General features: G+C 42.2%; 1 long non-coding RNA gene across 1 annotated transcript; it reads right to left on the bottom strand.

Annotated features, from left to right (window-relative positions):
- Positions 1-5500: 5500 nt before the first annotated feature.
- On the bottom strand, positions 5501-15473 carry LOC129136654 (uncharacterized). Its single transcript, XR_010148353.1, has 2 exons — positions 15164-15473; positions 5501-7305 (listed from the first exon to the last, which is right to left on the bottom strand). It is a non-coding gene; the product is annotated as an uncharacterized LOC129136654 (long non-coding RNA).
- Between the last annotated feature and the right edge of the window lie 6702 nt (positions 15474-22175).

The following is a 22175-nucleotide window of genomic DNA, read 5'->3' as shown; positions in this document are numbered from 1 at the left end:
TCTGCCCTTGTATTTATCGTCACATCTCATATATTTATTTAAATATAGGACAATACAGGGAATTTCCTGTTAGAGTTACATAGTTGGAAAATACCAAATTGTCTGTATTTCTTCACATTTCATCACTAGGCATCCAGATAGTCCTAGGCAAATCTATGAATTATGCAAAATGTGTCTTGCCACATCCCTTTCTTTCAGCACTTCCCTTTAATTATTTCTCCATCTACACTCTCCTCTCCTCATTCAAAAATGCCAAGAGCTTGGTGACCCTCTGCAGCCATATGCAGAGTCCTCAAGTTCAAGGCCCTACCCTGTCCTGTCCTTTCTGGGTACTCCTTTCATGTGCTCTAAAATCATTCCTCTTTTTAGCCATTCAACTAAAATTTTATTCTTGTAGAATAACCAATAACATGTAACGTTCCGGAGAAAAGACAGCAGAGAAAACTAATCCACATTAAGGTGTAAATGACTAACAGCTCTAGCTTAATATAGAGATCCTGACAGTGGCACTGATATTTAGAAAGAGAAGATTATTAGGTCAAAAGAAGTATATTCTTTCTGGCCTGGGTCCCATTCTTGTCCTTTCTCGACCATAATAGATCCTGTGTGGGGAATTTCTTGTCCTACTTCAGCTCATGCAAATCTTGTATCTATGGTTGTACATTATTCTTTGATGACATCAGAGACCTACTTCTGCTTTTGGCATATGATAGGGGGCACTTGTTTTTTTTGGTTGGGAAAGGAGGAGATTGTTATAGGCACTGATAGGGGTATGGGGGCCATGTTTCCCAAGGGGATTCCAGGATATGTCCATGAGAAACGCATTTAATATATGATTTGGGAAAGGAGTGTTTGTTATTGTTACAGTGGTTTTGCTTGATGATTTTTGTTTTTAACAGTGAGAAACTGAAAATCTTCTATGATCATCTTGTTGCCTCTAACAGTGCTTTTGACTTATAGAGTGTGTGTGATTCCCTGAGATACCAACTTTTCTGCCAGTTTCAAAGTTTAATAGTATTTGGGGCATGCCACCTAGCGGTGATAGCTTTTGGTTTATTGCTCATTGGAGGAGAATAAATCAAAACCCTAGTAAATCAGTCTCCTAGACTTGAAAGCCACATGGGAGGCCATCTAGGTCATCCGTTAGCTTTTGCGTAAGCAGGCAAGTAAATCACCCTTTCTGTGGATCTGAGACAGAAAAATCAGGGCATCTAAAGCCCCCGGGCTCAGAATTCCTCCGGCTCCCAGTTCCCCCAGTGAACTTTGAATGTTTGTGGCCTGCATGGCTGAGACACGACCCTGTATCTCCGCAGGCATTTTGGCAATCCCAGCAGCAAACGCTTGGAAGACAAGGCTCCTCTGACTCTGAGCCCTGACTTACCTCGTCCTCGCTCTGACCTGTTTTCTCCCTCTCCCTTCCCCCACTCTTGGCTTCTCCTTACCCTCTCCACACTCCCCGCTGCTTTTAGTGCCTTCCTTCCATTGTCATGCTTGATGGACCCACCATACAATACTTTTTTTTTTTTTTGCCATAGCTCCTTTTAAAATTTCTATTTTAATTTTCTGTCCCTAAATAGAAAAGGATAAATGCTTAGTACAGAAAAGTTTGGTAAAAACCCTTTGTGTGTGTGTGTGTGTGTGTGTATGTGTGTGTATGTGTTGAGTGTTTTTTAAAAAAACAAAAATAATATAAAATACTATTCGCTTAGTAATAGATCATGAGCATTTTCCCCATGTTAATAATGTTCTACTCTAGGATTTTAGTAACTGCATCACAGGATATACCAGAATTTACTTCATTACTGTTAAATTCTAGGAAAGTGAGAATGATAGGAAATATTTTTAATTCACAGTTACGTTCAGGTCACACTTTATTGAACATTGATTGTGTGTTATGCTCCTGTATAAGCCATTTTTACATTCATAAGTACTTTTAACTTTCATAAGATCTCTGTAAAGGCCGGGAGCAGTGGCTCATGCCTGTAATCCCAGCACTTTGGGAGGCCAAGGCAGGCAGATCACCTGAGGTTGGGAGTTCAAGACCAGCCTGACTAACATGGAAAAACCCCCGTCTCTACTAAAAATACAAAATTAGCCAGGTGTGTTGGTGCATGCCTGTAATCCCAGCTACTTGGGAGGCTGAGGCAGGAGAATCACTTGAACCTGGGAGACAGAGGTTGCAGTGAGCTGAAATTGTGCCATTGCACTGCAGCCTAGGCAACGAGTGAAACTTGTCTCAAAAAAAAAATTTTCTATGAGGTAGGCATTGTGATGCCATTTTACAGAAGAAACTTGAGGATCTGAGAAGCAGCTTACCCAAGATCACATGGTTTGGAAGGAGGAAACACAGTAAAATTTTGTTCTCTGGATTTATAGTCCCTCAGCCACTTCCTGAGGTCCCAATAGATACTGAATGTGAACATAGCTTTTCTGAGCATTCTTGCTCTTTGTCTTCAAGATGGGAACAGAGAGAGACCCTTGAAAGGAGATTAGTGTTAAAAGGCTTTAGAGTCAAGTTGGGGATTGCAAAATAGGGTATGAGAAAGTGGAAGGAGAGCTACCTAGATAGGGAAGCCTGCATTTTCATAGCCTCAGGAATAACTCTTGCTAAATGCTCTATATACATTATCCAATTTTATCCTCACAACAACCCTGGGAAATACATACAAATATAATTTTACTTTACAGATGGAGAAAACTAAGATCAGAAAAGTAGTTGGTCTAAGGTCACTTTGCTGGCAGGTGTCAGAGGCAGGATTAGAACCCAGCTTGTCCGATTCCAAAACTTCTTCAACTGTAATATGAATTTCCTCTCCAGGTTAATGAGTGTCCTAATCATTCTAAGAATGAGTAGTAATAAGAATTTTGTAGTGATATAGTCATAGGCCCCATCCCTGGTTTTGAGGGTGTGTTTGAAGGGGGGTTATGGAACAGATGAATGAAGTAGGGGGAAGAGAGGGGGAAGAAGAGTAAAGTGAAACAAAGCCCAGAAAAAAAATTAAAAAGCCTGAAAGAATGCCAGTTGCAATAAAAGCAACCCATGGGGAAGACAGACAGGTAATCTTTGATGCAAAACATTTGGAAAACAATGCTCAGCTGTTGAAAAGGCTGAAATTTCTGTTTTCTCATGTTTTATAAGTAAAGAAGAAATCTAAGAACACTTGTTAGAAAGTTTTTTCTCCAGTGGTCCAACGTACATTTCCCAAAAATGGTTAGCTCAAAAAACTCATCATATTACTTAGCATAAGCACCAGTGAAATAGTCTTTATGTCAATTATCCCACAAGTTTATAGTGCAGGGTGAGAGATTAGCAGCAATATACTTTTTCAGGCATTGTGGCCATTTCAATTGTTTCTGATTTTTTGATCTCTAAAATAGGTAATACTCCCTAATTCATAGGTGTTGTGAAAATTAATGAGTAAATACTAAGAGCTTTGGGAGGGATTTAAAAGGGAGATGTTAGTGTATGCTATTATTATATCCTCATTTCTATTCTGAAGTCGTAATGCTCTGATAGTGACACTGTCATCATCACCATGGAAACCCATGATATATGTCACTTTTTCCTCTGGGGCCTTTCTCCATCCTCCAGGCAGTTCCAGATGCTGCCACAAAAATGCTTAGCTCCCTTTTCTGGTCATCTTTAAGTTCCCTCACTGGTTTGTAAACGCCTTTACTACTAAGCTTTTCCTTGAATATGTCCCTGTCCCTTCACCTACATCTTTCTTCTCTTTTATTATCCTGTATTCATTCCTGTGATTCTGGACACATAGCTTTCCATTCATTTGTTCTCTTTTACCTTGCTCTTCCTTTCCTCCTGTGTGTGGGAATAATCTTTGTTGATTCAACAAGTTGTTCTTTATCCCTATTAATGGAGAAGCCAAGGCAACATGATGTTATCAACTTTATTACTGAAGTTTCAACATCTATGTAGTGTTTTGCTTCAGTTATTAAGAAGTTGGCTGGACACAGTGGCTCCCACCTATAATCCCAACACTTTGGGAGGCCTAGGCAGGAGGACCACTTGAGGCCAGGAGCTCAAGACCAGCCTGGGCAACACAGCAACACCCTGTCTCACAAATTTTTTTTTTTTAAATCAGCTGGGCAAGGTAGTGCATGCCTGTAGTCCTAGCTACTTGAGAGGCTCAAACAGGAGGGTCACTTGAGCTCATGATTTTGAGGATACAGTGAGCTATGATTGTCACTGCACTCCAGCCTGGGTAACAGAGGAAGACTGTCAAAAAAAAAAAAAAAAGAAAGAAAGAAAGAAAGAAAGAAAAAGAAAAGCAAGCAAGCAAGAAGTCACCATAAGTAGATTGCTCTAATCCCTGAGGATGAGTGAAATCAAATCAATAACACTAGTTACCCATCTATGAGGAATCAGGTGGATATTATGCCAGGTTGTTTCTAGTAGTTAACAGTTTGTAAATGAATTCAATCAGATTTTTAAAACTCTGATATTCTTCATTCTTTTGAGAGATATTTGGCACATAAAGAAAAGATATCTCTATTACAACACTTAATCGGAAGAAATGAAGCATATTAATTCTCTAATGAATATTTTTAATAAGTTTTCCATGTTACCAAGTAGTGTTCAGTTATCAAAAGAACATAATGAGATCTGACGCTGTGTAACAGAAAGCAGTACTATCTTGCCTAGAAGAGAACATTCAGACATTTGCTTACAGCTGTCAGTGGTCATTTCTGCAGTGTTGAATTGTCTCTCCCTTTTCCTCCCCTACTTTTGAGTCACTTAAAATGAAAAATGGGAAAAAAAGCATGCTCTGATTTAATGGTTTCCCCATCCTTCAAATGCTCTCCTTTTAAACATTTTCTCTGACATTAGTTTCTCTTTCCTAGCAGGAGGCTGAGTGTTTAAGCTCCTGACATATTCCCGCCGAGTGGCTGTGAGTGTGAGAAGCACTGCAGTACTGTAGGAGTGACTAGTTAAGCCTCTTGGATAGGGAGAAAGAACTGGGAGTGTGGCTGTGAAGTGGGTACCCTGGGTACAAGTATCCCTGTCTTTAGAATCTGTGTACCTAGTATGGCTCTAACTCCGGTTAAGGGCCCAGTTAAAGTGGGCCTGGATGTCTCATGAAGTCCTGGATGGCCCCCAGTTCAGAGGGCCCAGTACTTAAGGTGCCACCTTTACTTAGCTCCTGATCTGGGCTGGATGTGAAGGCCTCTGAGCTGACTTCTGACTCTGGCTCACCTCCTGATGCTTATATGCCCCTCCCTGCCCTTGCCAAATGATCTCCCTCTCCTTGCAGGTTCTCACACCAAATACAAACCTGAAGATGAAATAAGTCATTGCTGTGCACTGCTGAACCCCAGCCTACGCAGGCGGCAGATGACTGATGCCAGCCCAGCTAAAGCCTCACTTCCTTCTTGTGATTTTGCGGGCACAAAGGAACTTGAATGAGTTGAATCTAAAGTTAAAACTAAACCAGAGGACAGTAAGCCATTTGCTCAGCAGCCTCTATAGCAATCGCTCTTATAGAATAAGGGACAGGGGAATGACAGTGGCCCCCATGGCTCCCACTGGCTCGTGCTTCTTCGGCATTTCCTACCTTTCCTTTCCATCTTCCTCACTGGAATGACACTTGCAACCCTCCAAGCCAGGGCACTATATCAAGTGCTGTACATACAGTACTTCACTGCATACATACAGTAATACTATTATTATTGTGTTATTATTATTATTGCGTTTTTGCGGATGATGAAACAGAGGTCCTATAAGCATTTCGTAGCTCTGGTGCTGAGCTCAGGACTTAATGTATATCAAGGGCTCGATAGTGTTTATTAAACTGGAATTTGACCAGTTCTGAGGAGTTAGTCTTATCGTGATAAAAACTCTGGACTTGGGGACGAGGCAAGTGCGTTTTTTTTTTTGAGGTGAAATCTTGCTCTGTTGCCCAGACTGGAGTGCAGTGGCATGATCTTGGCTCACTTCAACTTCTGCCTCCCAGGTTCAAGCAATTCTCCTGTCTCAGCCTCCCAAGTAGCTGGGGCTACAGGTGCATGCCACCACAACTGGCTAATTTTTGTATTTTCTTTTTGAGATGGAGTCTCGCTTTGTCACACAGGCTGGAGTGCAGTGGCACAGTCTTGGCTCACTGCAACCTTCACCTTCCGGGTTCAAGCAATTCTTCTGCCTCAGCCTCCCGAGCAGCTAGGACTGCAGGCATGCGCCACCATGCCTGGCTAACTTTTGTATTTTTATTAGAGACGGAGTTGCACCATACTGGCCAGGCTGGTCTCAAACTCTTGACCTCAGGTGATCCACCTGCCTTAGCCTCCCAAAGTGCTGGGATTACAGGTGTGAACCAGCGCACCCAGCCGGCAAGTGTCTTCTTTAAGAATATGGAGATATTGACTTATCATCATTAGTCTCTAGGATTTCTGTGGGGGCTACTTTTCTGTCTTTGATTCCACAATTGGGTCAGTCTTCCTGGTTGACTATATAGCTGCTTGACTATAAAGCGGTTGAAAAAATTCCCTGTGATTACTTGATTATGCTCAGATTTGTTAGATTCTATTTCAGTAGAATATGTTGATATGAATTTGCCAACATGTTGATAGGTATAACTTGTAAAGAGGGCTGTCTGGTCCAATATTGGCTTAAAGCAGGGAAGAGGGTTTCTTTACTGCAGGGCTTCCTTGTACCTTTAATATGTTAATATGCATTGGTGATCTCTTAAAGGGGGAATAAATATTTCATCAATTCTAAGTAGAACTTCCCTCTGTACTTTATTATCTCTGAGGTAGGATGCTTCTTACAGTCAGTGGTATCTTATAGCAGTTGTTGGTCAGGCAGCAGTTTTGCCATGGTTGTCATTGCCTGGGTACATGCGATGTTGGCCATAGCTATTTTTGTTGTCACTTCAGCTGAGTTAGGTATATTCCTAGCACAGCATAGAATGATGTTTCATTGCTTTTTAAAGTATCTTCATAAAGATCACACCATGAATTGGTATTGAAATGAAAAGTTACCGTATATGTCAAAAGGTATGGAAACAGAGCAGTCGGGTATATACAAGATGTTAGAGCAGCAGAAGCTCATCATTGTAGGTTAACTACATGTCTTAGTCTATTTGAGCTGCTATAGCAAAATGCCACAGACTGAGTAGCTTACAAGCAACAGAAATTTATTTCTCGAAGTTCTGGAGGCTAGAACATCCAGGGTGAAGGCGCTGGCAGATTCAGAGTCTGGTAAGGGGATACACTTTCTGGTTCATGGATGGTGCTTTCTCACCATGTCTTCTCATGGTGGAAGCGTCAATGAGATTCTCTCAGGCCTTTTTGCTGTTGTTGTTAAAGTGAAAACAAGTTTATTAGGAAAGTAAAGAAACAAAAGAATGGCTATTCTATAGGCAGAGTAGCCACATGGGCTGCTTATAGTTATTTCTCGATTATATGCTAAACAAAGGGTGGGTTATCATGAGTTTCCTAGGAAAAGGGTGGGCAATTCCCTGAACTGAGGGTTCCTGTTCCTCCCCTTTTTAGGCCATACAGGATAACTTCCTGACATTGCCATGGCATTTGTAAACTGTCATGGCACTGGCGGAGTGTCTTTCAGCTTGCTAATGCATTATAATTAGCATATAATGAGCAGTGAGGATGACTAGAGGTCACTTCCATCCCCATCTTGGTTTCAGTGGGTTTTGGCCAGCTTCTTTTCCTCATCCTGTTTTATCAGCAGGGTCTTTGTGACCTGTATCTTGTGCCAAACTCCTATCTCATCCTGTGACTAAGAATGTCTAATCTCCTGGGAATGGAGCCAAGTCGGTCTCATCCTTATTTTACCCGGCTCCTATTCAAGATGGAGTTGCTCTGGTTCAAATGCCTCTGACATATTTTCCCCTCCCTTTTTACAAGGGGACCCTTAATCCTAACGGTTACAGAGGGATGAAGAGTCACCCTCTGTAACTTCTTCAGGCTGAATAGGGGCTGAATATTCCTGTCTCAGGCATTTTTTAATGGGCACTAATCCCACTCATAAGGGCTCTGTCCTCAGGACCTAATCACCTCCCAAAGGCCCCACCTCTTGTTACCATCACCTTGGGGGTTAGGATTTCAATGTATGAATTTTAGGAGGACAAACATCTGGCCCACAGCACTACAGTTCCTTATCTTCTTGCAAAGCAATAACCAAATGCTTGATAGAACTTAAGAAAGGAAGATACCCAGTAGCTAGGGCTATATTTTGTTACCGAGGTAGGCGCACAAGGAGTGGCTACCACTCACCAAGGGAGCAACACAACTGAAACCAGGAAAATCGCCAAATCCCTGGGGAAAGCATTGTGTCCTAGTTTAATTGGCATTGCTTTTTCTTTCCTAGTGGTATGTAATCAATAACTTTGTAGATTTGATGACATATGTTAGTGTGAAGCATTTTCAATCTTACTTGACCACAGGCTCTTGTTTCCCTAGAAACATCTCTTGGAACTACTGTTCTGTAGAATTGAATAATGATAATATTTAATACTTACAATTAGCCAGTCAGTATTTACATTTTTCACCTATATTAACTAAATTAATTCTCACTACCATCTCATGAAATAGGCACTATTGGCCAGGCGCAGTGGCTCATGCCTGTAATCCCAGCACTTTGGGAGACTGAGGTGGGTGGATCACCTGAGGTTGGGAGTTTGAGACCAGCCTGACCAACATGGAGAAACCCCGTCTCTACTAAAAATACAAAAAAAAAAATTAGCCAGGCATGGTGGCGCATGCCTGTAATCTCAGCTACTCGGGAGGCTGAGGCAGGAGGATTGCTTGAACCTGGGAGGCAGAGGTTGTGGTGAGCCGAGATCGTGCCATTGCACTCCAGCCTGGGCAACAAGACGGAGTGAAACTCCATCTCAAAAGACAAAAACAAAAACAAAAAACAAACAAAAAGAAATAAGCACTATTATTTTCCCCATGTTGCAGATGAGGAAACTGAGGCACATGGACATTAAGTAACTTGCCTAAACTCACACAGCTAGTGTAGTAGAGCAAGGATTCAAACCCAGGCAGATTGTGTGTTCTTTAGCAGTAGGGCCCATAGTTTGGAAAACGCTATTCTAGCCACAGACTAGGGAGGAGAATGCTGCAAATCCGACTCATAGTTGAAAAATGAATAAGTGGCACAACCGCCACTGCTTCTTAAAATAGCAGGAATCTACAGGGAAATATAAAGATTTCTTTGCTCTTTGTTTATATTGTGAATGTGTTGTTACCTTTTGTATATGCCTTGTTCACTCCCTCCAGGTTGTGAACATTAAGAAAGAAAGTCACTGTCAGTGCGACACTGAAGTAGTACAAGTTTAACCTGAAGAAAATACCAGAATAAGCCGGATAAATATCAGCGCCAATGTAGGCCAGATCTGAATGCCCTGAAACGATCCATTACCTTACAGGTTGCTGCTGCAGTGAAAGGGAAGCTGTTGCTTTTTTTTTTTTCCCCCACAAAGTTGGCGGGGGGTGGGGGGGCACTTATAGAAAATAAACCACTTTGTGCCACTCTTCCCATCTTTCGAATTGCTACTCTTTGTGAGATAAATTTCAATGAACCAGATGGACTTGCTGAGAGAGGTACCAGTCTTCTATTAGCTCAGTCCCTAGGGAAGAGGCAGGTGACAGAAGGAGTTAGGCAGAAAAATAAACCAGAGAACAAAAGATGGTGTCATTGCTTGGAGCCGTGGTGATGTTCAGGTGCCAGGGGCTCAAGTTTCCCAGGCAGCTGAGCTGGGAGGATGATTTTGCTTACTCCATCTTAAGAGGTTTCAAACTCTGCAACATGGTTTCTCCACATGTGGGTTGCTTCTGAAGATTTGTTTGGTCTCCCTGAGATATGTCTGGCCCTGTACAAGCTGCTAGTGAAAACAACACTAGTACCTAATGGTAATTTAAGGAAATTATACTCTTCCGGAGACAAAATGCTGTTCAGTTGCTATGTATCTGTGCCAACTGGGTAAGAAAGGAAGATGATTCACAGCCCTGTCCAGTCGGACTGGTGAAATGCTTCATGACACCTTGGTTCCAGGCTGTTTTTTGGGGCAAATGCTTTGGCATTTGTGGATTCCAGAAGGGTTGTAATGATTAGACATAGACCAAGGTTTAACTTGAATATGAACTTTATTTTTTTATTTAAATTTTAAAACCTGCACCAAGCTGAATTGGGTATTAACTTTTAGGAGAGAGAACACACAGGTGTTAGACCAGTTGTATAGGATCTTTCGTGTTCTTCACCCAAGGTGGATAAAAGATATGGATTTAACCTTAATACATGAATTGTAGCCCCAAATGAATCAGATGGAGATGGCTATCTTCATGGCAGCTGGCTAAATGGCAGCTATTGAAATAAAAACAAAAGCAAAATGACTATTCCAGGGCTGAGAGACAGTTAACAAATGGAAAGTTCCAGTGTGTTGAAATAAGTCGTCTTTGTATACAATAGCCACTCCACACATATATTATGGTACAAGCCAAGTGGTAATACAATTCTGACAAGGTTCATTACACTCAGTTTATAAATTAAGCTTCTGGGCTTAAGCCTCAGAGACACTCTTTGTTCTGGGAAGCTGCAAACTATGAGGCACTTGATAAGAAACTGCTAGAAAGAATCCAGCTGTTAGCCATTATCATGTTTCTTTTGAGCATACTGTACATGGTATGCATAGGTACAGAGAGAGTATCCGAGGAGATTAAAAACCATGGTTACATTAACGCACACCTATCTCAGGGGAACTGCACTGACTTTCCTCTCACAATGTAGGGATGCCTCCTGCAGTTTCTCTGCTTAATCTGGCAGGCTGCCTTTGGAATCTGTAGTGCCTTGAGTCACTTTCAGCGGGGTTGGAGGATAGAAGCCACTAAAGCAGAATAGATGCTGGGGCAAGACAGCTAATAATCCACTTAAATGTCAGTCAGGGTTGTGTGCGACAGCTGAAACATCCTCTCACGCAAATATTTTGCTGGATGTAGAATGACATGTAGGTAACTACCTTTTCAGAGTCCTGTTAATTATCTTTGATACAATTAAAATCTGAAGTCTTTCACCCGTATGGAAATCATCTGAGCTTAGCAAAAAAATATGTTTGAATACCAGTGAGGTGGTATAAAACATTCATTATATAACAAGGTTTCTTAATTCCTTTTCATTTTAAAGATGCCTACTACTGTAGGCAAGCATAACCATTTTAATAAATTTTTAGTCAGATTTGCAAAATCTCCATGTGGCAATCAGAGCAGAAGAGCTGGCCTCTCACCGGGCAGAGTTTTCTGAGGTAACAGGCCACTGGTTTTCTCTTCTCAAACTAAAAGCCAAGAGGTACAACTTCCTAATTAGGTCGGAGGAAAATGACTGATTAGTCCAATTCTACGACTTGCCACCTCAGTCTGGAGATGGGCTGTAGTCTTTCCTTCACACAAGGGAGGTGATGAGTGTTGGGGCAACAGCCCAGCGTTTGGGGCTGTCGCCTTGAGCATTAGGGTGTTGGCCGCTCAGCCAGACATCAAGGGATCACCCAGCCCCTTCGCACTCCCTTCCGAGGACGGACAGGACCTGGAGCTAAGGTAGGTGAAGACTAGCTGCTGTTTTGGGGGATATTTGACTGATTTCAAACACATGCAAGCTAATATAGCACTACATTATTTGTGAACAGCCAGAACTGTTCCTTTGTAACAAGGCAAAGAAAGTGCGGCTTTCAGAGCACACCACATAACACTTGTCCCTTTTCGGGATAGGGCAGTTGGGTAGTTGCCAATTTACAGGGATACTTATTTCATAACGGACTGATGGTTGGGCCTGAGTGAGCTCTCAAAGCAGTCCTATTGACCTCACCTAAAAATGGGGACAGGGGGACCAGTTCTTTTTAGGTTTCTTCTGTGATTCATTTAGAATCAGATAAATAAAAAATGACAAACTGCATCTTAAAAAACGTGACTCCTGGCTGGGTGTGGTGGCTCACCCCTGTAATCCCAGCACTTGGGGAGGTTGAGGTGGGCAGATGGCTTGAGGCCAGGAGTTCAAGACCTGTTTGGCCAATATAGTGAAACCCCATCTCTACTAAAAACACAAAATTAGCTGGGCATGGTGGTGGGCACCTGTAATCCCAGCTACTTGGGCATCTGAGGCATGAGAATCATGGACCCAGGAGGCAGAGGCTGCAGTGAGCTGAGATCGTGCCACTGCACTCCAGCCTGGGCAGCACAGTGAGACTATCTCAAAAAGATTTCAAAAAAAAAAGTGACTCCTACTTATTCCTTCCCTTCACAACTCAGAAGTACAGAAATTTTGTATTACTGAAGTGAGGGTGAGGTTTTGGATTTCTCTTCCTTGGGTCTTCACTGTATTTTTTACAGTATAATCTTCTTAGATTGTATTTTTGCATTCCTTCACATATCTCCATATGTGAAGATTACTCTGAGTCAGTGATCAATCATGGGCAAGTTACTTAGCCTCTCTGTGCCTCAGTTTTCTCAGTTGTAAAATGAGGATAATAATATTTCTACTATTTCTAATATAGAATTATTGTAAGGATTAAACAAATGAATATATGTAAAGCTCCTTGGCATATAGTATAGTGTGTATTATTAGTAGTATTTTTATATTTTATCAATTTATGAGTCTTTTCTATGGATTCATGGCTTTTCCAGGTGTGCAGTAGGGAAGGGTGGGGCAGGGACACTGAACTTTAGAAAACGGATTTTATAATCTAATACACACAAAAAATGACTTACATTTTGAAACTACATGGAATAATATGCCATAATGTGTCATCGGGGTCAAATGTTGGTTTCAGGTGCTACAGTAATAGGAAGAATGAGGTCAAGTAATAGGAAGAATGTGCATCTCAGGGAGGAAGCTGAGATTGAGCCGGGCTGAATAACAAGTAGATTGAGATTGGTAGAGAAGAGTGAGGAGGGAAATTTAGGCGAGAACAAAATGCAAGAAGCAGAGACCAGAAACAATGTGACGTGGTCTTGGTGCAGTAGGGAGACAGGGCAGGCAAACTGGAAGGAAATAAGGTTGTACAGAGTGGAGCCATATTGTGGAAGTTCTAGAAAGTGCTCTCTAGCTGAAGGATTCTGCACTTGATGGGAATGGAAACTGGGAATACTGAACATTTCTGAGTGAAGAGAAGAACAATGTTTGAGATCTAAAGAAGATTTCCATTATCGGGGCTGAAGAGCTGAGTCCACGGAGACTCACAAAGAGGCTGGAGCCCTGGCTGCCTTGGTGTGAGGAGGTGGGGCTGTTCTGAGGCATAGCAGAGGGCAAAAGAGGAAAGCAAAAGATTTAAGTGACACATCAAAGGAAAAATTAGTAAGAAAATTAGCAAGACCTGGCCAGGAACGGTGGCTCATGCCTGTAATCCCAGCACTTTGGGAGGCTGCGGTGGTTGGATCATGAGGTCAGGAGTTAGAGACCAGCCTGGCCAATGTGGTGAAACCCTGTCTCTACTAAAGACACAAAAAATTAGCTGGGCATGGTGGTGCATACCTGTAATCCCAGCTACTCGGGAGGCTGAGGCAGGAGAATCGTGCCGTTGCACCAGCCTGGGTGACAGGGTGAGACTCCATCTCAAAAAAAAAAACAACAACAAAAAAACAACAAAAAAAAGGAAAATTAGCAAGATCTGTCTGTTAACTGACTGAATAAAGAAATTGAAGTAAAAGGCAAGTCAGAGATTATTACAAATGTTCTATGATGTGGATCTGAGAAATAGAGACACCATGAAAAAATAGGAGGACAATTGATTAAAGGGAGAGAGAAACAAATAAGGAGTGTGGTGTTGTATAAATTGAGTTGGTGGTGAAAGTGTGATGTCCAATAATGATAACTAACCTTTATTATTTACTATGTGCCAGACACTGGGTGTTTTACACATGTAAATGTATTTTATCCTTTATTTTATCCTCAGGGAAACTGTTTGAGACAGATACTCTTATTATCCCCATTTTATGAAGAATGAGAAGTTAAAGATGACCCCAAGTTTATACAGTTAAATTGGGATTTAAACCCAAGCCATCTGAATTCAGTGCTTATTCTAGACCATCACTTTGCTTAACTACCTCTCAGGAAGTCCAAGATCTGACAGGAAGTCAAGACTGAACATTATGGTTGAGAGTCATCAGTGCAGAGGTGTTCACCACAGTTATGGGGATGGATGAGCTTTCTGAGGGAGGAAGCACGCAGATAGGACAGCAGGTGACCAAGGATGAATCCCAGGGGAGGCCTACAATGAGAAGTCAACACAGGGAAGGGTGCAGAGACCCACCGAGTGTGAAGGAGACTGGAGAATAGCCCAAAGGCTTGGCCTTCAAAGGACTGGTTTGGTGATGGGTTTGAAGATGGAAGTCAGGGTTAAGAAGTGAAAGCTCAGGCTGGGCGTGGTGGCTCATGCCTATAATCCCAGCACTTTGGGAGGTCGAGGGGGGCAGATCACTTGAAGTCAGGAGTTCAAGACCAGCCTGGCCACATAGAGAAACCCTGTCTTCACTAAAAATAAAAAAAAATTAGCCAGGCGTGGTGGCATGTGCCTGTAATCTCAGCTACTCGGGAGGCTGAGGTGGGAGAATTGCTTGAACCTAGGAGGCGGAGGTTTCCGTGAGCTGAGTTAGCACCACTGCACTCCAGCCTGGGCAACAGAGTGAGACTCTGTCTCAATATTAAAAAAAAAAAAAAAAAAGTGAAAGCTCTATCCATGATTGGAGGGAGAAGCGACAAAGTTTAGTCAGGGAAATGAAGAAGAAAGAGCAGAATGGCCAAGTGAAGGGTTTGCTTGTCTTCCCTTTACCTCCCCTGCAACACACACAAAATAAGAGGGACCTATGCCCCAAGAATATAGAGGAAAGAGGGAGGATGTCATGTGGAAAAGGAAGGGTGCACATGTGAAAGAAAAAATCCTGCAGGCACCGTAAAAGGAGAGAATCAACAGCTTTTACTCTAGCTGTGAGGAGAGGACTACTGCATTGTCAACGTTGGAAATGAGCCTTAAAATAGGTCACTCGTGTGGCCCTTGAGATAGATACACTATATTGAGGAAGATAAACCTGAATATGCAATTTCTCCACCAATTTATTTATTTAGCAAAGAAATACATGTGGCATCTCCACTTGTCATTTAGGCATCTCAAAATCGATAAATCCAAAATAACCCTTAACTTCTCACCTTGCAACTGGTTCCTCTGTTTCCCCCTCCATCCTCCGAGTTGTTTAGGTTAAAAACTTTGGTTTCATCCTTAACTTTTATATTTCTCTCACGCGTAACATTTAATTAATCAGCAAGTCTTGTGTACTCTGCTTTAAGATCTATCAATAATAGGATCACTTCTTCACTGATACTACCTTACTCTTAGCCACTGGTAATATTTGCCTGGACTGGGAGGGTCTACCTGCTCCCATTCTTGTCCTGTTGCCATCTATTTTCTTCACAGATGCAAGGGTAAGTTTTTTAACAATGTGAATTGTATTGTGACACTATGATGTTCAGAACTTTGCAATGGATTTCCGTGTCTCGGAATAAAATCCAAAGTTCTAGCCACAGCCTCCAAGGTCATCACCTACAATTACCCCCAAAGCTTCCTCTGCTCCAGCCACATTAACTTTCTTGTTCTTGTCTCAGGGTTTTTGCATATGCTTTTCCTTATGCAACAGCATATGGAACAGATTCATTTATTCAACAAATGTTTGTTGAGTACCAAGTATGCTGCAGGTCGTTGGGATACGTCAGTAAACAAGGTGGACAAAGAACCTTGCCCTTGCTGGGCTTACATTCCTAGCATACTTGCATCTCTCACCCTCTTTGCTCAGATGTCACTTACCAAAGAGGTCTTTAACTGTACGCTTTCAAACAGTGATCCCTCCCCCACACCCCCTCATCACATATTCCTTTATGCAGGTTTATTTTACTTAATAATTTCTATCACCATCTGACACATGATATAATTCTTTCTTTCTTACCTGTCTCCCTCCAGTAGAATGCAAGCTCCATAGCAGGGACTTTCCTGTTTTAGTGTCTGCCATAGTTCTAGAACTGCATCTAGCACATAAAAGGTGCATTCACATATTTACAGAATGAATTAATGCATGTGCAGGGTGGGCACTTTTAATTTGGAAACTCATGTCAACAATTCTGGGAAGACTTCTTGCATTGTTTCTTCAGTAATTTCCTTCTCTACATTTTTTTTCTGGTTTTCTCTTTTTTTAAACAGAGGTGTTACGATGTCATATTCTGGGTCTTCCTGATGACTGTTGACTTTTATTGTCTTTTAATTGATTGTTTCTTTTTGTTCTAGTTTCCAAGAGATTTCCTCAGCTTTATTTTCTAACTCTTACACACCATTTAAAAATTCTCCTATAATGTTTTTAGTTTCTAAGAGTCCTTTTATGTTCTCTCATTGTTTCTATTACATTGTTATGATCATTTTATTTACAAGCTGGACTGAATAGGGGAAAGACTTTATTATTTCCCATTTCTCCCTGCTAAATCCCATTCCTGGATGCAATCTCATCTAGGTTCCAAATTTCTTCAGTTACTCCTAGTTAGGAAATAAAAAAATCCTTTGGTTACTTTTAGTCACAAGAACAGCCTCCTTTTCATGATTTTTAAAGTTTCTCATGAGCATAAAACTCTGATCTGGTTCCCTTTTCCCTTCTTCCTGTCTTCCTACCTTCCCAACCATGTGCCTAGTTAGGGCTTGGATATCCGTGGTTGGAGAGATGCGTAATTGACATTTCTACTTCTCTGCTTCTCCTTCTACTACTCTCTGCTTTCTAGATGCTATTTCTGACGTTTTCAGAGCTAGGCTCAGAAGAACAGAGAATTAATGAAAAAAGGCCTTTTGTGGCTTGTGCAGTTTGTAATCCGATGATTTCCTCTGAGGTGGCAGGTGCACAATTGCTGGCTCTTTCCCTTGAGGGATGTGTTTGGAGGCCTGCCCAGTGAGGACCTCTGACTGCAGCTCCCTTTTTGTGGGCAGGGCTGCACTTCAGGGACCACATTGATCTCACTCTCAACACCTGAACTTCTGGCAATCCACAGTTGGGTCACATTTCCCCTTCAGGGAATACTGTTAGGTGGGATTGAACATGACTCCAGGTTGGTCCTCTCCATCTGTCTAGCTTGGCCCATGAGAGTTCATACATTCTTGCCCTGTTATGCATATTGTTCCTAATGCACCCTCCTCTCTTCATTCTGCTGTTAAACCAACTCCAGCTGCAAACTTTCCCCATTGCATTTCCCCCAATTAGATAATAGCCACTCCATCTCACAAAGTCTAGGGAGCACATAGGAAGTTCTCCAAATAGTCCCCTTAAAGCTTTTTACATTCAATTTGAAGTTTAAGAATGCATACCCTTTCCTCCCTCCAAAAGTACATTCAAGGAAGCATTGTGTAGGGCACAGTACTTGGAAGAGACTGGAGAATTGAGGACTGTAGATATTAATTTTTCTTTGACCAGAGGAGGAAAAAGGACTTTCTAATAATGCAGCCCTGTAAGCTGCCTAACAGTTCACCTGCTACTGAGGGCAGCAGAAATGTCCCAGCTCTGGCCCCAGAGTAGGAATGCATCCCTGACATGTTGCTTTACTCCCAAGATCTATATCTTTTATCCACAATGTTCTAGAATAGTCAAAATATATGCCTCTGGTAGTCACAGAGACAGGGACATAATATTAGAAGAAATATTGTGACAATTAATAGTACTTATACAGATTTTGAAGGACTGTTAGAGAAGAGTTGTTAAGGTAGGATCATGAGCATCAGACCGACCTGGGTTTGACTTTTAGCTCTGTCACTGATTAGCATGTGACCTCAGGCAAGTTATTAAACATCTCAGAATTTTATCTGCCAAAAAATATTAACAGTAACACCTACATCCTACATAGTAGAGTTGTCCGTATGCCAGACAGCCTGTTGGTCACTCCACACCATCAGTGCCATGCCTGTCCAAGGCTGGGAACTACCTTTCCCAGAATCTCCATTCTTATATAATTCTGGGTTGGAGGTAGTCAATGAGACTTTGAGTTTGCGACTTGTGCAAGACTTTGTGGGCAGAAGTGATGGGAGACCATTGTTCTCAGGGTAAATCTTGCTGAGGTTTATCAGACAGGGTCACCAGATGTGGGAGTCCATAGTCCTTTCTACGAGCTCTCACTCTGTAGTGATGGCAGGATTCTCAGTCTTCACCCATCAGCTCCCTATCCATACTCCAGGCTTTAGGCTGAAGTCATCAGCAACATTTTTTTTCCAGTCTTTGGGCTGTGACTGTCTCAACTTTCACTACTTTACCTACTCTCACATCTGGGCAAGCTTGCATTTCTATATGAAGCCCCTTATTCCTGTACAACCTATAGTGGCTCTGATTTCCCGACTGAAACATTATGGTACAGCATGGACAACCTAAAGACATGTAGCAAGAACTTAATCAATTGTAGCCAATACTAATAATAATCAGAAAAAGTATTGTTTAGAATAATTTGAGACTAAGAGATGACTGAAGTGAAAGAAACTATGTGAGTTCCATTGTTTAGGAACAGCAAAGATGAGGAAGGATACAAAAGGAGACGACATTCTTTATAACCTAATGACAAGAACTGCTCCCATTTCTGTAACGCTTTTCAATTCACAAAGTGTTTGCACATCGGCTGTCCCTATAGTTGCAGAGTTTAGCTTTCCAATCAATGAACTGATCACATGCTTTATGGCATGTACGGTTGTTACTGTGCTGCATGGTAATTAGGCATAAGTGGTAGTAGCTGGTTTATAAATGACTGCAATTGGAATTAATTTTAGGGAGCCAATTTTTTTGGGGGGGTCACAAATACGGACAATTTCCCTTTATATGGTGTTTTATAGTCTCATAGATAAAAAGACAAGTCTGCACAGCTCCTCAAATCCAGTTCCTTTTTCCTTGCTCTCTTCTAGGGCTGGGGTTTCTCTATACCCAATTCCCATCCTTCCTTTGGCTATGGATGTCATAAGCAGATGTCCTGTTGGTTCCTGGATCTGGCTTTCCTCATTGTTTCAATGGCACCAACGTTACCAGAGTGTCTGGAAGCACAGGACTGTGGATGATCCACCCCAGGAGCAAAATATAACCACTTTGCCACAAAGCAAGGAAGGGGAGACCAGTCTAGGGAAGGGAAAGGAGGAGATGCAGATCCAGTGTTTTGTCTCTGAGAGTTTTGAACCAGAAGTAGGCTGGAAAGCTTATGAAAAAGATAAAGGATTCTTTTTAGGATTCTGGCAGTAGGAGGAGTCAGTTCTTTGCTAAGGCAGGAACCGGACAGGATGTGGCAATGTTCCATCTGGGACTCTACACTGTGGCAAAAGGAACTCATGCTGACAGGTACTCTTCTTCACTCCTGAAGGTTTGAAGACTAAGAGTCTAACAGCTGCATTGAAACTAGCTCCCAATAGGACCAGAGTTTTTTTTTGTGTGTAAGCCTTCAAGTATGTGCTGCTTGTGAGGTGCACTGACTGCTTAAACAGTAACGTGCTTTCAGTGATGCACTGTCCATATTCCACTTCAAAGAAGGATGTGTTGCTGCTCCTACTCGGAGTGCTTTCTGCTGTCAGCCCCTTTAGAGGTTACCTCCACGGCAGACAGCCACCTTTTCCAAGGTTACAGCCTTCCTAAGGAGGCTCATTTTGGCCCAAGGCAGGACACCTCTGACAAATCATTTTAGTTCATGATTTCTCATGGGGTTGGCTGAGGCTGTCAGGCCTGCCTTGCAGCTTCACTTCTTCTTCTACCCAGTTCTACTCTGTTGCCCTCCCTTCCACAGGTGTTGATCTCAGGAACACTCACTAATAGACATTCAGCACGTTAAACTTCATCTCCGAGTCTGCTTTCCAGAGAACCCCATCTGCAACAGACTACTCTCCATAACTTCAATATTTGTTAATATTTCTATTTTACAGTTGTCCCCTCTGCCATTCTCTTTGACCTCACTGGTTTATACCTGTTATACCTGTTTTATTCATTTACTATCATTTCATGATGTTTTTTCTTTTTTTTTGAGATGGAGTCTCGCTCTGTCGCCCAGGCTGGAGTGCAGTGGCATGATCTCGGCTCACTGCAGGCTCTGCCTCCCGGATTCACGCCATTCTCCTGCCTCAGCCTCCCAAGTAGCTGGGACTACAGGCGCCCGCGACCTCGCCTGGCTAATTTTTTTGTATTTTTAGCAGAGACAGGGTTTCGCCGTGTTAGCCAGGATGGTCTCGATCTCCTGACCTCGTGATCCGCCCGCCTCGGCCTCCCAAAGTGCTGGGATTACAGGCGTGAGCCACCGCGCCTGGCCCATTTCATGAAGTTTTAAGAAGAAATTGAGATGAATGCACGTGTTTGCCCTGGCATTCAGTTACTGTCATTTTACAGAGTTTTAAGAGGGAATCAAGATGCACACATATGTCTGAACTGGCATTGCATCGGTCAGAGTTAAATTTCAGATAATATAATTTATTCTAGCTTTTCAAAACAGAAAGGGTATTTTCAGGGTATTCAGTAGTGAGGAAGACCTATTGCAATACTAGTCTACCAATTCTTCATTCTTCCTTTACAACGAACGTGACTCTGCCACTCCTTCCGTGAAGGGGTTGAGTCTATTTCCCTAGCCCTTGAATCTGGGATGGCCTTTTAATCTGCTTTGGCTAACAAAATATGGTAGAGGTGATGGTATGCTGTTTCGAAGCCAAGCCCTCAAGAGGCTTCACATACTTTGGAATCCTTTGGAATCCTCCGTACTTTGGATTCCTTTTGGAATCTTTCATTTTCCATGAGAACAATCCAGGCTAGCTTGCTAGAAGATGAGAGCCCAAGTGGAACGATGAGGAGTTGTCCTAGCTGAAGCCATCTGAGACCAGCCAATTTCTAGCTAACCCATCAGCTGGCCACAAATCCACAAGCAGGCTTAGTGGGATTAGCTAAGCTCAACCTACATCAGCAGAACTGGCCAACTGACCCAGAGATTCATAAGCAATAATAAATGGTTATTATTTTAAGTTGCTGCATTTGAGAGTGTTTGTTATCCAGCATTATTGTGGCAACCGACGATTGATACAAGTGGCTTAAAGAATCATTATGAGAGCTGAAGAAGTAGACTCTAGGGCCACATCACAGAACAGACTCACTAAAGGAGCCTACAGTCAGGAAGTCGTGGAGCCAAGAATCTGCCTGCTAAGTTGAGACACCTTTGCTACAAGCTCCGACTTCACCTCTGCTATGACCAGGAAGCTGCTGGTAGAGCTGCCAACTGCAGAACCACGCTGCTGTTGCTGCTACTGTCATGATTTACAGCAATGCAAAGCTGTGCTCTGCTTTTTTCCCATCTAACTCAGTTTATGCAAGTGCTTCTGATCAGCAGAATGTAAATTATACCCACACTTCAGTTGCAAACGGGTCTAAGGTCAAAGGGGTTTTTAGTTTTCCAGCTTCTGCAGTAGGAGAAGGAGGTTGGCATGAATTTGGAATGAGTCAGTCTCAGCATCACCACAGCATGATTAACTAAAATACATACGATTCCTGAAACTTATTCCATAGATAGTGCTCAATGATACTAAAACAACATATTTATATATGCAGTGTTTTACATTTGGACATATCATGCTACACTGTCAACCATCATTCATTCAATTAATAGAAGTTGAGAGGTTGAAGGATGAATTGAATAACACGATACTAAGATTTCATACTAATTGCTCCAGCAAAATACATGTAAAAATCTTTTTTTTTTTTTTGAGATGGAGTCTTGCTCTGTTGCCCAGGCTGGAGTGCAGTGGTGCGATCTCAGCTCACTGCAATCTCCACCTCCCGGGTTTAAGCAATTCTCCTGCCTCAGCCTCCTGAGTAGCTGGGATTATGGGTGTGCGCCACCACACCCGGATAATTTTTGTATTTTTAGTAGAGACGGGGTTTCATCTTGTTGGCCAGGCTGGTCTCGAACTCCTGACCTTGTGATCCGCCTGCTTTGGCCTCCCAAAGTGCTGGGATTACAGGCATGAGCCACCGTGCCAGGCCTTAAGAGAGAAAAATCTCTTAAGGGAGTCAACAATTATAAGCCACAAAGGAGAGGAAACTGACTTTATGTTCTGAAAAATTTTTGGTCCCTTATTGATACTTCAGATACCATTATCAGTAGAAAGACTGGCGATTTCAGAAAGAACAATAGTAGCAATCTG

The sequence above is a fragment of the Pan troglodytes genome, chromosome 10 (assembly GCF_028858775.2).
Source record: "Pan troglodytes isolate AG18354 chromosome 10, NHGRI_mPanTro3-v2.0_pri, whole genome shotgun sequence".
Classification (NCBI taxonomy): Eukaryota; Metazoa; Chordata; class Mammalia; order Primates; family Hominidae; genus Pan; species Pan troglodytes.
Note: the sequence above shows the minus strand (reverse complement) of the source record. Positions and strands in the feature narration are given on the sequence as shown.